The sequence below is a fragment of the Triturus cristatus genome, chromosome 12 (assembly GCF_964204655.1).
Source record: "Triturus cristatus chromosome 12, aTriCri1.1, whole genome shotgun sequence".
Lineage (NCBI taxonomy): Eukaryota > Metazoa > Chordata > Amphibia > Caudata > Salamandridae > Triturus > Triturus cristatus.
Genome location: NC_140595.1, coordinates 821,601,800 through 821,620,431, shown reverse-complemented (window position 1 = coordinate 821,620,431; position 18,632 = coordinate 821,601,800). Strand labels below are relative to the sequence as shown.

Genomic DNA, 18,632 nt, shown 5'->3' with positions numbered 1-18,632 from the left:
CCGGCTACCTGGGAAAAGTGGCTAGTATCTTCAAGCGCAGCTTCTGAGGCACCCTCGAAGTTGTGCACCGGGGATTGAGAAGCCCCACCTCCAAGCACCATCTGCACCGAAGATCAGCCCCCCACACTCCACGAGTCCTGCGTGGGGCCCTTCTGCATTTTCCTGCTTGCCGCGTCTGTCCAGTTGCTTGCCCGCTGGCTAGTGGCCTTTGTGACGACGCACCCTGAAATCTTCACCGCTGGTTTGGCTCCTCCAGACTGGCTCCTGCTTCTTTGCAAAAGAGAAGCACCCCAGACCTTCCTGGTCTGCACCAGAAGCAAGTCCTCCGTTCTTCGTGGGTTCCGCTTGCCAAGGCTTGGTGAGTCCTAGTCCAACTTCGACGCCGCCGACAGCAAGAGCCTTCGTGGGACAGCTCGCCTCCTGGTCCTGGTCGTCCTCGACGTTCCCTGGTCCTCGTGGCTGCAGCGACAAGCTTCACCTTCACCTGCAATCTTCACGACATCGCCTGGTTCCTTCCTGGTTCCACGTGGTCACTGGCTAGTGACCTTGACTCTGTCCCTTCTGCTTGCAGGTCTCCTCTCTTCTTGATCCCAGCCTTGGGATCCACCGGACACTCTTCACTGACTGCCTGTCAGCAACTTTCCTTCAGGCATCCATAGAAGTCCACGACGAAACCCGACACAAGTTCACACCTATGCACCCGCAGCCTGTGGGCTTGGTAACTTGGGTACTTCGGTGCTCACAAGGGTAGTGACTATCCTAAGGTCTAGTTTCCGAGTCTCGACTCTCTAGCTGCTTCAGAAGTGTCCTTAAACTGTTTATATCTAAACTGTACTATTTCTATCGACTATACGCATTACGCGTGAGTGTTTCCACTCTGCACCTGAATCCTGTGGGCCTCCCACTTCCTAACTGTTGCTAGTGTAGTGTAGCCCCAGCGATTCCCTAGGCCTAGGCCTATCCTATTTCCGTGACAGTGGTCCTTATACCACTTACTGAGTATATGGTTTGCGTGGCCCCTAGGGCCTAACTGTATTACTTACCTGTGTGACTTAATGTATGCTTAAATAAGACTGTGTTGTACTTACCTCTAATCTCATAAAGAGTGCTGAGGGTTTGACTAGAATAAATACACTTTATTTTATATATATATCTGTTGTGGTGTCCTTTCATTTGGTATTCAAGGGATTATATATGGTATCACAGCTGGCTTCACATGCCATTCAGAGTTTAGCCTAAGACTGCTCTTGTCCATGCTACCACTAGGATAGCTGGTCTATAAGGTTGACTTTACAACCAATCACCATAAGGGTATTTGGACTGATATAAGGTGTACACTAGAACTAGTGACATCATACATCAGGCCAACTTCTCACAGTTACCTTAGCCGTTTAAGATTATAAGGCACTTTAAGAGTATATGGTAGGCTATATCATAGAACAGCTATAAGGACATGGTTCTGAAAGCTGCAGACAGGCTCAGCTCATGCTAGAGCACCATCTCACATGTTACCAAGCACTCTGCCTCCAGGATTGTTAAGGCCTGCCATAGGAGTGGCTGATAGGTACACATGTGTCTATTTTAAGGGTAGATATAGGTATACTATATCTAAGCAAGGGGTGATTACACGACCTTGCCCCCGCTGAGTGATCAGCCAGTTGTGTCTGATTGGAAGGCCAGGCCAGGGGTGGCATAATACATGCTGCAGCCCCTGGGAGGCCTAGGGTACACCTATGCCCTGGGTACCTAGGGTACACTGTACAGAGTCCAATAGGGTGATCCTTACCAATTGTGTATGTACCTAGGGTACATGGAGTCCACTTTAAAGAGAGAGCAGACAGCCTGAGACCCTGAATGGCAGGATCTCAGGCCAACTAAGTCGAAAAACCAGCTAGACACTAGGCAAAAAGTTGGGGGTAACCATAGTCAGATATCCACCTTCCTACAAAGAGTGCCACCCCTTCTCTGCTTCAGAGTCATCTCAACTACTATCTTCAGCTGTTGAACACGCTGGGGCTTCAGGTCAACTTCAAGAAGTAGGTCCTCAACCCGACACAGAGAATCCATTACCTGGGCGCCTCGCTGGATACCGCGAAGGCAAGCGTGTGTCCTTCGGAGGAGAGGTTATCTTCAGTCATAAGCAAAGGTCGTGATCTCCTCAGTGCAAGTCATCCCACAGTCAGACAGGTTTTGTCAATGTTGGGCTCCATGGCCTCTTGCGTGTTCATCGCCCCCCCAATGCCGGATTGAACATGTGTCCTCTGCAGCAGTCTCTGGAAGACCAATGGATACAAGTCTCAGGTCGTTGGGAGGACTGTGTGACCCTACCTCAGTCTGCCAAGGACTCCATCAGATGGTGGATGAAGCGGTCACACCTGCTAAAGGAGTCCCATTTCATCAAGCCATTCCCACTCAGACGGTAGTCACAGATGCTTCCCTACAAGGTTGGGGAGCACACATGGGGTCCCTTCAAGTGCAAGGTCTCTGGTCGGAGATAGAGCGAGGATATCACATCAACTTCCTCGAGTTACGAGCTGTTCACCTGGCTCTCAAGTCTCTGTATCCTTCTCTCCAGTCCAGTTCCCTCTTGGTTCAGACAGACAAAACACCACAACGATGTATTATCTGAACAAGTAGGGGGGCACCAGGTCGAGAAATCTCTCTCTGGAGGCACAGACCATTTGGAAATGGCTTCTCGCAAGAGGACTCCGCATTGTGGCCATTCATCTTCCGGGTTCCATTAACGTCCAAGCAGACTCACTAAGCAGGGACTTCGTAGAAGCGCCAGACTGGGTGCTAAATGCCGAAGTCACGCAATACATCTTTCGACAATGGGGAGTGCCAGGCATCGACCTCTTCGCAGACGCCGCCAACACCAAATGCCCGTCTTCGCGTCCAGGTTTCCCCAACCAGGATCACGAGGAAATGCCCTTTTGATGAACTGCTCTCAGACATTACTTTATGCCTTTCCACCGTTTCCACTGATCCGGGCAGTGATCAACAGATGTTACAGGTCCAACACCAGAATGATCCTGATAGCTCCGGAGTGGCCACGTCAGTGGTGGTACCCGGACCTTCTGCAATTGTCCGAGGTGTCACACCGGAGGTTGCCTTGCCGTCCGGATTTGTTGTCCAAGAATGAGGGGAGAGTGTTTCATCCCAATCTCTCCTCCCTCAGATTGACAGCATGGCTCCTGAGGTCATTCAGTACGGACACCCAGACCTTCCAGCCGATTGTATGACAACCCTGAAAGAAGCCAAGAGACCTTCCACCAGAAAATCCTATGCTTTCAAGTGATAGCGGTTCTACCTGTGGTGCAGGGACAATGCTCATGAACCGGTCAAGGGTCAAGAGCAGGTACTGTTGCCATACCTACTACATTTGGCCAAGTCTGGTCTGCAGTTCTCTTCGATTAAAGTGCACCTAGCAGCTATCACTGCATACAGGAAATCTGCTTCTCAGATCTCTTTTTTCAAAATGCCAGTAGTTAAAGATTTCCTTGAAGAGCTGAAAAAGGTTTACCCCCCAGTGAGATCCCCATCTCCTCCTTGGTAGCTCAACATAGTCCTTACAAAACTCATGGGTGCTCCTTTTGAGCCGATTCACAAGGCCTCTCTGCAGTATTTATCATCAAAAACTGCCTTTTTAGTCGTCATCACTTTTGCCCGCAGGGTTAGTGAGATCCAGGCTTTGTGTTGTAGGTAGCCTTATACTGTCTTTCATGCCAACATGGTGGTTTTAAGGACCCATCCGAGTTTCCTGCCAAAGGTGGTCTCAGATTTCCACATCAATCAGACGATCACTCTTCCCACCTTTTTTCCCAATCCCTCTACTCCACCGGAGAGGTCTCTTCATTCTTTGGACCTCAAGAGGATTTTGAAATTTTATCTTGACAAAACTAAGTCCTTGAGACACACGGACCGGTTGTTTGTTAACTAAGGTGTCATAAATACCGGTTCAGCAGCTTCTAAGAGATCCATCTCTAGATGGATTGTTTTGTGCATATCTTTGGCCTACCAACTAGCTAACAAGGTTCTTCAGGGCAAACCCAGAGCACATTCTACCAGGGGGAAGGCTACTACTACGGCCCTACTAAGAAATGTGCCTATGTCAGAAATTTGTAAAGCAGCGACTTGGCGCTCAGTTCATACTTTCATCCGCCATTACTGCTTGGATTCTAATGCACAGGCGGATGCCCAAGTTGGGCAAGCCTCTCTGAGGAATTTATTTGCTTGATGTCATGTTAAGATGCCTTGCTACTTGTTTTTCTATACTATTTGCTTGTCTGCGAGGTAGTGGGTATGGGCTTGCTACTCTATTCAGTGCTTATGACTATTGATGAGTATCCCCTGGAAGAGAAGGATTAGTTACTTACCTGTAATCCTAGTTCTCTTCCAGGGGTATACTTATCAAAGTCACAAGCAACCCTCCCTTCTCCCCGGTCGAGCATATTTAGTATATGTTTGTAGTGATTGCATCTTTTAATCAGGTTGCTACAAGTTTGTACACCATAAAAAAGAACTGACCTAACTGTCACCTGCCATATTTATGTGTTCATATACATGTATACATGTATGTCGTGGGAGTGCTATTCACTTGTGGTTCCCCAAGATACACATATATATATGTATATTTCTATATGCTCCGGGATCCCACACATGGTCGGGGATTATTCAGTGCTTATGTCTTTGATGAGTATACCCCTGGAAGAGAACTAGGATTATAGGTAAGTAACTAATCCATCCCTACCCTTAACAAAAAGGATGTTTGTTGCACCATTTGTTGTTTATGTGTGTTTATCTGTTATACTAATGCGATTTTCAAATTTCGATGCCACTCATCTGTACACATTGGGATGTGTGAAAGTGTATGATAGGAGCTTTGCATTGCGCTCCCAGCATATTTTATTTATTATATGATATCAATATATTGGTATTTACTCCCTGAGGGCAACCAAGAGAATGTCTAATTTTTTTATATCTACCACCTCTCTTTCAGGCTGGAACATAGTGTAGGAGAGTAGGGTCTGCTTTCTATGTTCACCCCCACTTTTTGCTTTTGCTTTACTGGTTTACGACTTAGATGTGGCTGTGGGCCTGCTAATCAGACCCACAGCCCTGCTGTTCTCTCTCTAAATTAATACTATGTACTTTAGGTGCATAACCCATTTGGATAGGATCACCTTATTGGGCCCTGTACAGTGTACCCTAGGTACCCAGGGCATAGGTGTACCCTAGGCCTACCAGGGGCTGCAGCATGTATTGTGCCACCCCTGGCCTGGCCTTCCATTTTGACACAACTGGCTGATCACTCAGCTGGGGCAAGGTCGTGTAATCACCCCTTGCTTAGGTGTAGTATTCCTATACCTAACTTACATATAGACACATGTGTACCTATCAGTCACTCCTATGGCAGGCCTTGACAATCCTGGAGGCAGAGTGCTTGGTAACATGTGAGATGGTGCTCTAGCATGAGCTGAGCCTGTCTGCAGCTTTCGGAACCATGTCCTTATAGCTGTTCTATGATATAGCCTACCATATACTCTTAAAGTGCCTTATAATCTTAGACGGTTATGGTAACTATGGTTTGGCTTTATCAAAACATGTCGTGTAAGGTGTCTAACACTCGGGAATAATACCCCCATGCCATTTCTGGACATGAGAATATTATTCCCCCCTTCTAGAGGGAAAGACATGTTAAAATCATACTTCAACTGTTAGCCTCTGACCAAAGCCTCAGCATCACAAAATGGATGCTGCTGCCACGACACAAGTCTGACCTCCTGCAGCTGGGAGTGATCCCAGCCAGGGAGGCCTGGACAATAGGTTTCCTGCTTGGGGAGGTGCTAGCACCTCCCCAGACAGCCTTTAGTGTATTGGGGCAGGGTGGGCTGAAAGGAATGAGACATGCCTGGGGCACACAAGGTGTTCCTTGCATAGTCCAGTTCAAACCGGCGCTGGGGCACTCCAGCCCCAGCTCTGGCGCGAAACTGGACAAAGGGAAGTGGGTGTAACCACCCCCTCCCAGGTCCCACCCATAAGGCGTGACCTAGCAGGTATCCCAGCCCCCCAGATTAGTATAAGAGTGGGAGTTGGGCCTCAAGACTTTAGATTATCCTGAACCTGCAAAACTGAACAGAAACTCTGGACCTTCGACATTCGACGAAAGAAGAAGACTGAAGAATCTCCCTTGTAGCCAAGGAGTGGCTACCCTGTGCAAACAGGCACCATCAAGTGACTACCCTTTGCTTTGTCAAACGTTCGACGAGGAACCGACTGCAGAGCCCGACCAGAGCCTTGATTTCCAGACTTCTCCGACCCTCATCCACATCTGCAGCAGAGCTGAGATCCGTGGAGGCGACGAGCGACGTGGGACCGGCTACCTGGGAAAAGTGGCTAGTAACTTAAAGCGCAGCTTCTGAGGTACCCTCGAAGTTGTGCACCGGGGATTGAGAAGCCCCAACCCCAAGCACCATCTGCACCGAAGACCAGCCCCCCACACTCCACGAGTCCTGCGTGGGGCCCTTCAGCATTTTTCTGCTTGCCGCGTCTGTCCGGTTGCTTGCCCGCTGGCTAGTGGCCTTTGTGACGACGCTCCCTGAAATCTTCTGCGCTGGTTTGGCTCCTCCAGACTGGCTCCCGCTTCTCTGCAAAGAAGAAGCACCCCAGACCTTCCTGGTCTGCACCAGAAGCAAGTCCCTTGTTCTTCGTGGGTTCCGCTTGCCAAGGCTTGGTGAGTCCTAGTCCAACTTCGACGCCGCCGACAGCAAGAGCCTTCGTGGGACAGCTCGCCTCCTGGTCCTGGTCGTCCTCGACGCTTCCTGGTCCTCCTGGCTGCAGCGACAAGCTTCACCTTCACCTGCAACTCTTCACGACATCGCCTGGTTCCTTCCTGGTTCCACGTGGTCACTGGCTGGTGACCTTGACTCTGTCCCCTCTGCTTGCAGGTTTCTTCTCTTCTTGATCCCAGGCTTGGGATCCACCGGACACTCTCTCCTGACTGCCTGTCAGCATCTTTCTTCAGGCATCCATAGGAGTCGACGACGAAAACGACGCATCTTCACCCCTATGCACCCGCAGCCTGTGGGCTAGGTAACTTGGGTACTCCGGTGCTCATCAGGATAGTGACTATCCTAGTGTCTAGTTTTCAAGTCTCAACTTCCTAGCTACTCCGGAAGTGTCCTAAATCTATCTATTTCTAAACTGTAATATTGCTATTGACTTTTACGCATTACGCGTGAGTGTTTCCACTCTGCACACGAATCCCGTGGGCCTCCCACTTCCTAACTAACGCTAGTGTAGTGTAGCCCCAGCGATTCCCTAGGCCTAGGCCTATTCTATTTCCGTGACAGTGGTTCTTATACCACTTACTTAGTATATGGTTTGCGTGGCCCCTAGGGCCTAACTGTATTACTTACCTGTGTGACTTACTGTATGCATTAATAAGACTGTGTTGTACTTACCTCTAAACTCATAAAGAGTGCTGAGGGTTTGCTTAGAATAAATACACTTTATTTTATATATATATCTGTTGTGGTGTCCTTTCATTTGGTATTCAAGGGATTATATATGGTATCACAGCTGGCTTCACATGCCATTCAGAGTTTAGCCTAAGACTGCTCTTGTCCATGCTACCACTAGGATAGCTGGTCTATAAGGTTGACTTTACAACCAATCACCATAAGGGTATTTGGACTGATATAAGGTGTACACTATAACTAGTGACATCATACATCAGGCCAACTTCTCACATTGGTGAGCAGCGGTTGGGATCTGAGCTTGCTGTTGTAATACCATTGTAATCTTGAGATACTAAATTGAAAGATCACACAGATATTGTCTAGGTACATATAACATAGATTATTATACTTAAGTCCTACTGGACTTTGTAGTTGTAGGTTGAAGGGAATAACACACCCTGACTACAACTACTAGAAAGGTTTAGTAGATACAACTAGTGTAGGTAGGTGCACACACCACACCCTCACTAGATCATGCCTCTGGGAGGAGATCAAGTAGATGCTCTCTCAGGAGGGGCAGGTCTGCAGAAGACCCCCTCTAGGTATGATACCTTAACATTCCAGGAGATGAGACAATTGTGTACCTCCAGAGGAATAAAACAGGGTGCAAACCCTACCCTCCTTCAGTTAAGACAACTCCTAGAGGAGTATGATGCTCAGAGGGCATCACAGGAAGGTGCCCTAGGCACAGAGGAGGGTCTACCCACCACAGAGGAGTCAGATGGGGCTTCAGATGGGGAGGTAGACAGCCAGAGCCAAGTAAGGAGACTTAGCCAGGCTAACTTAAGTTTACATGGGAGTTTGCATGGGGTCCCCCCATACAGACCCACAAGTAGACATTCACAGAGAAACAGGAAGGACAGATCCCCTTCAGGGGAATCCATCCACTCCCATGTCTCTAACATCTCTAATGCTTCCTCTCACAGGGGAATGACTTCACCTGAGAGAAAGGAGCATGCAGCCAGAATGAGGGAGGCTAATCTGAGGATTCAGAGGGAAGAACTTGCCCTTGCCAAAGAAAAGCTTGCTCTGGCTAGAGAACAAAAGTTAAGTGGGTTAGAACCCACTGGTGGCAGCAACATTCCTAGAGATAGAGACAGGCACTATGATAATAGAAACCTGAGCAAGATTGTCCCTCCCTACAAGTGTGGGGATGACATCCACAAATGGATAACTGCTTTGGAGAGAGCTTGCAAAGTACAGCAGGTACCCCAAAGTCAGTGGGCAGCTATCTTGTGGCTCTCCTTCTCTGAGAAAGGAAGAGACAAGCTCCTCACAGTTAGTGATGAGGATGCAGATAATTACACTGTCCTGAAGAGTGCTCTGATTGATGGGTTTGGCCTAACCACTGAACAATACAGGTTGTTGTTCAGGGATACCCAGAAGACACAGACTCAGGACTGGACTGACTTTGTAGATTGTGCCACTAAGGCTCTGGAAGGCTGGCTATTGGGAAGTAAGGTTAAGGACTATACAGGATTGTATAATTTGATCATGAGAGAACAAATACTTAACAACTGTCAAAACCAGCTATTGCATCAACACCTGATTGATTCTGATCTGACTTCTCCCCAAGAATTGGGAAAGAAGGCAGATAGATGGGTCAGGACTAGAGTTAAGCAGAAAAACCAGAACCAGGGCGGTGATCAGAAAAAGGCAGACCAGAAGGGTAATGAGCAGAAACAAAAAGACCAGAAGTCTTCACCAGGCCCCCAAAAGGCTCAGGGGGAGGGTGGTTCCAAAAAGGATAAGAAGAAAGAAGGCCAAAAGAAACCATGGTGCAACTATTGTAAGTCTACCTCACATTGGTTTAGTGAGTGCACCAAAAAGGATAAGCCCCCAGCCACCATTGCCCCTAAGGCAACTGTACCCCCTAGTTCAGCTGTAAGTGGTGGTTCCCAGCAAAAGGGTGTAGTAGGGTTAACCCTGGGAACTGAGGAGGATTCTGGCCTAGTCAGAGTACCTACTCAGGCTGTCCTGATCTGTGATGGGGACTTAGCTTTGTCCTCTACTGTAGGCCCCAGTAACCTGGGCAAGTACAGACAGACACCTTTTATCAACCAAAGAATGGCTCAGGCCTACAGGGACACTGGGGCTAGTGTCACAATGGTGACACCTGCTTTTGTGGACCCTGGACAGATCATACTAGGTGAGAATTACCTAGTGACCAACGCTAGCAATGCCACTACCTCCCATAGTGTGGCTATTGTTAACTTCTCCTGGGGAGGGGTAACTGGCCTCAAGAAAGTTGTTGTTAGTTCAGACCTTCCTGTAGAGTGTTTACTGGGCAATGATCTTGAAACTTCAGTTTGGTCTGAAGTGGAGTATAGGACCCATGCAGAAATGCTGGGGATAGATGCACATGTCCTTGCTGTGACCAGGTCACAGGCCAAAAAGTGCAACACTGAACAAGTGCTGGATCCTGAAACTATGGACCAGTCACAATCCAAGAGAAAGAGCAGTAGGGTTAAGGCTGTGCCTTCCCCCCTGCCTCAGGTGGTGGATCAGTCCTCCCAGGAGGATGATTCTGAGAGCCCTGAAGGAACTGTCCTAGAAGAACTTGAACCTGATCAGGTTGAGTTTCTTGGGACAGGGGGACCTTCAAGGGCAGATCTGAGGCAGGCTCAATTAGACTGCCCCTCTCTTGAACCCCTCAGACAGCTGGCTGCTGCTGAGGCTGCAGGGAATGCTCAAGGTACCCATAGAGTGTATTGGGATGAAGGGCTACTGTACTCAGAGGCTAGAGACCCCAAGCCTGGTGCATCCAGGAGGTTGGTCATACCACTGAAGTTCAGAGGCTTCCTTCTAACCTTGGCCCATGATATTCCCCTTGCAGGACATTTAGGCCAGAACAAGACTTGGGACAGGCTTGTCCCTCACTTTCACTGGCCCCATATGTCAGACGATACTAAGGAGTTTTGTCGCTCCTGTGTCACCTGCCAAGCCAGTGGCAAATCAGGTGGCACTACAAAGGCCCCCCTCATACCACTACCTGTGGTGGGGGTCCCCTTTGAAAGAGTGGGCATAGATATTGTAGGACCAATGGACCCACAAACAGCATCTGGGCACAGATTCATACTGGTGATAGTGGACCATGCCACCAGGTACCCAGAAGCAATTCCCCTGAGGACCACAACAGCTCCTGTTGTGGCAAGGGCCCTGCTTGGAGTATTCTCCAGAGTGGGCTTTCCAAAGGAGGTCATTTCTGACAGAGGTGCCAACTTTATGTCAGGATACTTGACTGCAATGTGGAAGGAGTGTGGTGTTAACTATAAGTTCACCACACCCTATCACCCACAGTGCAATGGGCTTGTTGAGAGATTCAACAAGACCCTAAAGGGAATGATAAAAGGATTACCAGACAAGCTTAGGCGAAGATGGGACATCCTTTTACCCTGCCTTCTGTTTGCTTACAGAGAGGTCCCACAAAAGGGGGTTGGCTACAGCCCTTTTGAGCTTTTGTTTGGGCATCCTGTAAGAGGACCCCTGTGTTTGGTGAAGGAAGGATGGGAGAGACCTCTCAGACAACCCAAACTAGACATAGTGGATTATGTACTTGGTCTCCGCTCCAGGATGGCAGAGTATATGAAGAAGGCTTCTAAAAACCTTGAGGCGAGCCAAGAACTCCAAAAAGCTTGGCATGACCAAAAGGCTGTGCTGACTGTTTACCAGCCAGGGCAGACAGTGTGGGTGTTGGAGCCAGTGGCCCCAGCAGCACTCCAAGACAAATGGTCTGGACCCCACACTATTGTTGAGAAAAAGGGAGAAGTCACCTACTTGGTGGACCTTGGGACTCCCAGAAGCCCCCACAGGGTGCTTCATGTCAACAGATTGAAGGCATATGTTGACAGGGCAGACATGGGGCTACTCATGGCTACAGATGAGGGGCAGGAGGAAGAGAGTGACCCTCTCCCAGACCTGTTGACTCAGAACCCTGATGATGGCTCAGTTGATGGTGTGGTCTTTTCTGACAGCCTCACTGTCCATCAGCAACAGGACTGCAGACAAGTTCTGCAGGCCTACAGACATATGTTCTCTCTGACCCCAAGTCAGACAAACTGGTGCACCCATGAGGTGGACACTGGTGACAGTCTGCCTGTGAAGAGTAAAATCTACAGGCAACCTGACCATGTCAGGGACTGCATAAAAGTTGAGGTACAAAAGATGTTGGAGCTGGGAGTCATTGAACCTTCAGAGAGCCCTTGGGCTAGTCCTGTAGTCCTCGTGCCAAAACCTCACACCCAAGATGGTAAGAGAGAGATGAGGTTTTGCGTGGATTACAGAGGTCTCAATGCTGTCACTAGGACAGATGCCCACCCAATACCTAGGGCAGATGAGCTCATTGACAGACTGGCAGCTGCTAAGTTTTTGAGCACATTTGACCTAACAGCAGGCTACTGGCAAATCAGACTAGCTGAGAGTGCAAAGGCCAAAACTGCTTTCTCGACCCCAGGAGGACATTATCAATTTGTGGTAATGCCCTTTGGTTTGAAGAATGCACCTGCCACTTTCCAAAGGCTGGTGAATCAAGTCCTTACTGGGTTGGATGATTATTGTGCAGCTTATCTTGATGATATTGCTGTCTTTAGCTCCACCTGGGAGGATCACCTGGTCCACCTGAGGAATGTTTTGGAGGCCCTGCAAAAGGCAGGCCTCACTATCAAGGCCACTAAGTGCCAGATAGGGCAGAGCACGGTTGTATACCTGGGCCACCTAGTTGGTGGGGGTCAGGTTCAACCACTGGAGAGCAAGATCCAGACCATAAAGGACTGGGCTCCTCCAACTACCCAGACTCAGGTCAGAGCTTTCTTGGGCCTGTCTGGGTACTACAGAAAGTTTGTTAAGGACTATGGGTCCATAGTGACACCACTTAATGACTTGACCTCCAAGAAGATGCCAAAGAAAGTTCAGTGGACAGCAAACTGTCAAAAAGCATTTGATGACCTGAAGCAGGCCATGTGCAGTGCACCTATTCTGAAAAGTCCAGACTACTCCAAAGAGTTCATTGTCCAGACAGATGCTTCTGAGTTAGGTGTGGGAGCTGTTCTTTCACAACTGAATGTAAATGGTCAAGACCAGCCCATTGCTTTTATAAGTAGAAGGCTGACCCCTAGAGAGAAACGTTGGTCAGCTATTGAGAGGGAGGCCTTTGCTGTGGTTTGGGCCCTGAAGAAGCTGAGGCCATACTTGTTTGGCACTCACTTCAAGATTCAGACAGACCATAAGCCCCTCTTGTGGCTAAATCAGATGAAGGGTGAAAATCCCAAACTTCTTAGGTGGTCCATTTCCCTACAGGGGATGGACTTCACAGTGGAACATAGACCTGGGACTGACCATGCCAATGCAGATGGACTCTCCAGATATTTCCACTTAGAACATGAAGACTCAACTGGTCAAGGTTAGTTTAATGTCCCTAAGTTTGGGGGGGGGTTGTGTAGGAGAGTAGGGTCTGCTTTCTATGTTCACCCCCACTTTTTGCTTTTGCTTTACTGGTTTACGACTTAGATGTGGCTGTGGGCCTGCTAATCAGACCCACAGCCCTGCTGTTCTCTCTCTAAATTAATACTATGTACTTTAGGTGCATAACCCATTTGGATAGGATCACCTTATTGGGCCCTGTACAGTGTACCCTAGGTACCCAGGGCATAGGTGTACCCTAGGCCTACCAGGGGCTGCAGCATGTATTGTGCCACCCCTGGCCTGGCCTTCCATTTTGACACAACTGGCTGATCACTCAGCTGGGGCAAGGTCGTGTAATCACCCCTTGCTTAGGTGTAGTATTCCTATACCTAACTTACATATAGACACATGTGTACCTATCAGTCACTCCTATGGCAGGCCTTGACAATCCTGGAGGCAGAGTGCTTGGTAACATGTGAGATGGTGCTCTAGCATGAGCTGAGCCTGTCTGCAGCTTTCGGAACCATGTCCTTATAGCTGTTCTATGATATAGCCTACCATATACTCTTAAAGTGCCTTATAATCTTAGACGGTTATGGTAACTATGGTTTGGCTTTATCAAAACATGTCGTGTAAGGTGTCTAACACTCGGGAATAATACCCCCATGCCATTTCTGGACATGAGAATATTATTCCCCCCTTCTAGAGGGAAAGACATGTTAAAATCATACTTCAACTGTTAGCCTCTGACCAAAGCCTCAGCATCACAAAATGGATGCTGCTGCCACGACACAAGTCTGACCTCCTGCAGCTGGGAGTGATCCCAGCCAGGGAGGCCTGGACAATAGGTTTCCTGCTTGGGGAGGTGCTAGCACCTCCCCAGACAGCCTTTAGTGTATTGGGGCAGGGTGGGCTGAAAGGAATGAGACATGCCTGGGGCACACAAGGTGTTCCTTGCATAGTCCAGTTCAAACCGGCGCTGGGGCACTCCAGCCCCAGCTCTGGCGCGAAACTGGACAAAGGGAAGTGGGTGTAACCACCCCCTCCCAGGTCCCACCCATAAGGCGTGACCTAGCAGGTATCCCAGCCCCCCAGATTAGTATAAGAGTGGGAGTTGGGCCTCAAGACTTTAGATTATCCTGAACCTGCAAAACTGAACAGAAACTCTGGACCTTCGACATTCGACGAAAGAAGAAGACTGAAGAATCTCCCTTGTAGCCAAGGAGTGGCTACCCTGTGCAAACAGGCACCATCAAGTGACTACCCTTTGCTTTGTGAAACGTTCGACGAGGAACCGACTGCAGAGCCCGACCAGAGCCTTGATTTCCAGACTTCTCCGACCCTCATCCACATCTGCAGCAGAGCTGAGATCCGTGGAGGCGACGAGCGACGTGGGACCGGCTACCTGGGAAAAGTGGCTAGTAACTTACAGCGCAGCTTCTGAGGTACCCTCGAAGTTGTGCACCGGGGATTGAGAAGCCCCAACCCCAAGCACCATCTGCACCGAAGACCAGCCCCCCACACTCCACAAGTCCTGCGTGGGGCCCTTCAGCATTTTTCTGCTTGCCGCGTCTGTCCGGTTGCTTGCCCGCTGGCTAGTGGCCTTTGTGACGACGCTCCCTGAAATCTTCTGCGCTGGTTTGGCTCCTCCAGACTGGCTCCCGCTTCTCTGCAAAGAAGAAGCACCCCAGACCTTCCTGGTCTGCACCAGAAGCAAGTCCCTTGTTCTTCGTGGGTTCCGCTTGCCAAGGCTTGGTGAGTCCTAGTCCAACTTCGACGCCGCCGACAGCAAGAGCCTTCGTGGGACAGCTCGCCTCCTGGTCCTGGTCGTCCTCGACGCTTCCTGGTCCTCCTGGCTGCAGCGACAAGCTTCACCTTCACCTGCAACTCTTCACGACATCGCCTGGTTCCTTCCTGGTTCCACGTGGTCACTGGCTGGTGACCTTGACTCTGTCCCCTCTGCTTGCAGGTTTCTTCTCTTCTTGATCCCAGGCTTGGGATCCACCGGACACTCTCTCCTGACTGCCTGTCAGCATCTTTCTTCAGGCATCCATAGGAGTCGACGACGAAAACGACGCATCTTCACCCCTATGCACCCGCAGCCTGTGGGCTAGGTAACTTGGGTACTCCGGTGCTCATCAGGATAGTGACTATCCTAGTGTCTAGTTTTCAAGTCTCAACTTCCTAGCTACTCCGGAAGTGTCCTAAATCTATCTATTTCTAAACTGTAATATTGCTATTGACTTTTACGCATTACGCGTGAGTGTTTCCACTCTGCACACGAATCCCGTGGGCCTCCCACTTCCTAACTAACGCTAGTGTAGTGTAGCCCCAGCGATTCCCTAGGCCTAGGCCTATTCTATTTCCGTGACAGTGGTTCTTATACCACTTACTTAGTATATGGTTTGCGTGGCCCCTAGGGCCTAACTGTATTACTTACCTGTGTGACTGTATGCATTAATAAGACTGTGTTGTACTTACCTCTAAACTCATAAAGAGTGCTGAGGGTTTGCTTAGAATAAATACACTTTATTTTATATATATATCTGTTGTGGTGTCCTTTCATTTGGTATTCAAGGGATTATATATGGTATCACAGCTGGCTTCAAATGCCATTCAGAGTTTAGCCTAAGACTGCTCTTGTCCATGCTACCACTAGGATAGCTGGTCTATAAGGTTGACTTTACAACCAATCACCATAAGGGTATTTGGACTGATATAAGGTGTACACTATAACTAGTGACATCATAAATCAGGCCAACTTCTCACACATAGGATAACTGCAATTGGTTTATCCCTTAATATGTTTTATAGCTTTCAACTTTGTGTGATAATGATGTGGTAATCACTCGATACCAGCTCTCTTCTTCCCACCCCATTTAAGGGTAGGAATATGCTTTTATCATGCTTTTTGTCCTGATGAAACGCCAAGGATCCATCCTCGACCATTAAGGGGTGAAACATGTCGACCTACACTACCTGTACCTGTGGCTAAGTTGTTTTTCCTCATTATTAGGAACTGACAACTATCACACTGCTTTTATTCCTACCAAGGTGACCCCGGAATAAATTTGTTTTTTAGTACTCAGGTAGTTTTAACACACAACTCCACTAATCCCACACAGCGTCACTCACCATCATGGCTATTTGATTAAAAGAACTCAGCCAAAGAGCCCTTTCACAGGGCCTGTGAGATATTGCAGCACGACCCCACAAGGAGTAAAAGCCAGACGATGAAGCATGACACTCTTATGGGTGTGTGAGAGCACTACTTCCTAAATAGCAAGACCCTCTCAACTGGACCTACTTTGTAACCATGAGAGACACTTCCATAGGAACAGTTACCCTATTATTTATTTGTTCTATTTTAATAAAAAAAATATGACATTAACTCTTTTGCTGCTAGGCTGCCCATCTCCCCGCCACTATGCTAAGCATGTTTTGGGACTATTCTGGATAATTTGTGCTTAGGCCTCCATAACTTCTTTTCCACATAAGCTATCCATGCCAAATATGCTTCCTTTTTTTCATACATCCTTGGGATTTTAAAGGTACCCAAGGTTTGTGGATTCCCCTGGAGGGGACTGAGTGAGAAATTAGCCAAAATATTGCTACATTTCTTTGTTTTGGGAACAGTGGGAAAAAAATGCACAGAAGAAAGTGTCTGTTATCCAGTATTAGGGGTGTCTTTCATAGATTCACATGCCTGAATCATTCCCCGTCGTCGAGACGGGAGCCTCCGGTACATAAAAAAGTAATGTCCTATAGACATACATAGAGAAAAATAGGCCTAAGGGCCTCCCCTTAGCCGCCTATCATAGTCCTTATGTAAAAAGGACCAAACTCCTAGAGCCAGCCAATCAGCTATCACCTCCCTCTAGAACCTTCCTGGCAGGAGCCTCAGTCCCTCAGATTTTCTACCGCACGTTGTGCTAGGGAGTCTCCAGCCTGAGTTCTCCTCAGGATTTCTTTCAAACCAGATTATTCACGATTTTTGGTGACTTTCTTCTTCAGGATTTCAACACTGACTACTTCAGGCCTCTTTTTGCTGCAGTGAGTGTTTATTTCATCTACAACTCCTGGCATGTCTGACTCCCAGAAGAAAGCCCTTTTCAGGGCTTGCTCTTCATGTGGGAAGAAGAGGCTTCATGTGGACGACAAGCATGAACTATGCTTGTATTGCCTTTACCCGGCCCACGTCCCTAAGGACTGCAAGATATGTAGGTCTTTTCCACATAAGACCTTGAGAGACAGGGAGGGCCGCCTGCTTATCTGGCTGGACAGGCTCAAGGACAAAGACAGTGTGGTGTCCTCAGAGGCGAGCTTTTCCGGAGCTTCTGAAGTCTCCCTGAAGAGGCCGAGAGTGACATCTCCTGGCCCCTCAGACGCTCCTCCTAAGAAGACGCACAAAAAGTCTTCAGAGGCAAGATCTTCGAAATCCTCAGCGTCTGGTAAAGTCTCTCTCACTTTCAAGAAGCCTACTCTGTCGGCCTCAAAAATTGCGACACCATCCTCTGCGCAAAAAAGGCCATCAGGACACGTCTCCACAGCAACGACGACGGTGTCCACGTCCACAGCGGCGTCGGCCCGCTCGTCGACGACGACGACTCCATCATCATCGTCTGCAGGTACCCCTATCTCGTCTATTATACTTTTGAAACCGTCGTCTAAATCATCGTCGACGACGAAGATAGTCCCGTCGAGGACCTCGTCGACGAGGAGCCCTCTGTCGACGGAAGAGTCAACGACGAGGATATTGATGACGAGCGCGTCGACGACGAAAGCATCGTCGACGAAGATGTTGACGAAGATGTCGACGACCAAGGCATCGTCGACGAAAGCGACGACGAAAGCGACGACGAAAGCGTCGACGACGGAAGCGTCGACGACGGACGCGTCGACGACGGAAGCGTCGACGACGGAAGCGTCGACGACGGAAGCGTCGACGACGAAGGCGTCGACGACGAAGGCGTCGACGACGAAGGCATCGACGACAAAGGCATCGACGACAAAGGCATCGACGACGACTGAATCGTCTACGACCACATCGTCGACGAGGACTTCGTCGACGAGGAAAATATCGTCGATGGGGACGCCGTTGGTGACACCCGAGCCGTCGACGGGAACGTCGTCGTCGTCCGTGGGACGGAAAACCACGGCGATTTCTGTGCAAGGATCTGCTTCCAGACCACAGATTACCCCGGAAACAACATCTCCAAGCAAGGTCCAAACCAATTTACCTCTGGAGATCCTGCAGAGTGAAGAGTCCGAAGAAGAGTTCTTCCAACAGGCTACTTCCCCTTCCGAGCTGTTTGTCAAATGCCAAAGCACGGACGAGGAGCAGGAAGATTCAGGCGCGCAGGAGCGCCCCGTCCAGGAACAAGTCCGCACGGAGGTCACCCCAATGGTCTGCCTCCCTCTGGCAATAGTTAAGGACCTCAAGTTCCTTATCAGGGATTACAAACAACGTTTCCCGGAACCACCAAGACAGGATACAGGGGTCCCAGTGCCAGCTACAAACACCCCAGCGACAGCCCCAAGGCAATCACGGCCGGTAACGCAGGTCTGCCACGAGCCGCCACCTCAGGTGATAGACTCAACGGATGAGGAGGCTGAGGAGATGGAGGAAGGTGAGGTCCAGGGAGACCTGACGGACCAGGATGACGATGAGCAGGAGGACTATGTAGCATCTTCACCACCTTCCCCACAACC

The 18,632-nt window shown here is 49.2% G+C and overlaps 1 protein-coding gene across 2 annotated transcripts in view; it reads left to right on the top strand.

Annotated features, from left to right (window-relative positions):
• ZCWPW1 (zinc finger CW-type and PWWP domain containing 1) overlaps positions 1 to 18,632 on the top strand; it is a 1,624,070-nt gene that overhangs the window by 679,725 nt on the left and 925,713 nt on the right. The window lies entirely within an intron of this gene.